Source organism: Myxocyprinus asiaticus, chromosome 2, assembly GCF_019703515.2.
Source record: "Myxocyprinus asiaticus isolate MX2 ecotype Aquarium Trade chromosome 2, UBuf_Myxa_2, whole genome shotgun sequence".
Taxonomy (NCBI): Eukaryota; Metazoa; Chordata; class Actinopteri; order Cypriniformes; family Catostomidae; genus Myxocyprinus; species Myxocyprinus asiaticus.
In genome coordinates this window covers 17,135,269-17,136,973 of record NC_059345.1, presented here as the reverse complement: position 1 = coordinate 17,136,973, position 1,705 = coordinate 17,135,269, and positions in this window count along the sequence as shown.

Below are 1,705 nucleotides of genomic sequence, written 5' to 3'. Positions count from 1 at the left end.
GAAAGACACATTCTGCATTGAAAGTCAATTCCTCATTACCTTAAATGCACACATCCACACAAACAAACAGAGAGAGAGAAAGAGAAAAACCTACTGAAGGAGTTGGTCTTTAATAGTAGAGCAGAAGACTCTCTTTGGACTTTAATTATGATTAAGATTATTAATCGTTACCCTCAGTGGCATGTCTTATGGTCAATATTAGGTCAAAAATGGCAAAAAAGAAACAGATTGCTCTAGAAACTCATCAGTCAATCATTATTTTGAGGAATGAAGGCTATACAATGCTTGAAAATGCCAAAAAACTGAAGATTGCATACAAAGGTGTGAACTACAGTCTTCAAAGACAAAGGACAACTGGCTCTAACAAGGACAGAAAGAGATGTGCAAGGTCAGATGTACACCTAAAAAAAGAGGATAAGTACATCAGGGTCTCACATGTCCTCAGCTGACAGCTTCATTGAATTCTACCTGCTCAACACCCGTTTCATGTACAACAACAAAGAGAGGACTCTGGGGTGCAGGCCTTATAGGAAGAATTGATTTGATAAAAAAAAAAAAAATCCACTTTTGAATCAGAAAAAAAAAAAAAAATTAAAAAAAAAAGGGTTAGAGTGGGCAAAGAAACACAGACATTGGACAACAGATAACTGGAAAAGTTATGATAACTGGATCTTAACTCCATTGAGCTTTTGTGGGATCAGCTAGACTGTAAGGTGCGTGCGAAGTGTCCGACAAGACAGCCACATCTATGGCAAGTGCTACAGGAAGCATGGGGTGAAATGTCATCTGAGTATCTGGACAAACTGACAGCTAGAATGCCAAGGATCTGCAAAGCTGTCTTTGCTGCATGTGGAGGATTTTTTGATGAGAACTCTTTGAAGTAGTTTAAGAAGTTCTGAAATTTGTTTTTCAAATTGTAATAGTAATTTTTCATGTTGTTAATGTCTTGACTATACATTGTGATCAGTTGAATGCCACTTTGGGGAATAAAAGTACCAAATTATTTTCATGAGAGCAAAATCTGTAAATTATTCCAAACTTTTGGCCACCAATGCATGGACCAACAGAGCTGAGATATTCTTCAACAAATCTTAATTTGTGTTCAGCAGAAGGAAAAAAAAAAGTCATACACATCTGGGATGGCATGTGGGTTAGTAAATGATGAGAGAATTTTCATTTTTGGGTGAACTATCCCTTTAAAGTTCATCCAGAGTGGCCCTTTCAGGAACAATAATTAATGTAGAGACCATACGCAGTGTTACTCACACAAACACAATAAACCATCACGGTAACATATGTGACACTAGAATAATGAAATAAACATTAACTAACCTACATAATATTTAATAAAAAACACCCAAATGTACATAAGTGATATTAAAATAAGAAGAAACATAACTATTCCCATAAAATATAATGAAATGTAATGAGTCAAGCAGGGACTTCTGGGAATGCCCAACTCTATACAGCCTATAGAGTTTAGGCTGATGTGCTTTTCATATCGTGCACACACCAATGCTGATTTATATATAAAATTGTTGTAGACTTTAGAATGTCATTTACATTTTATTTACTGCTTTGATACTGAACTTGTGATAAAACATTGATTGTGTTATCATTTATAAAGCTGATATGACAACAAAAAACAAATGTATCAACAGAGTTTGCTGTAAACAATGAAACGTGAGATGTGAATTATCATAAA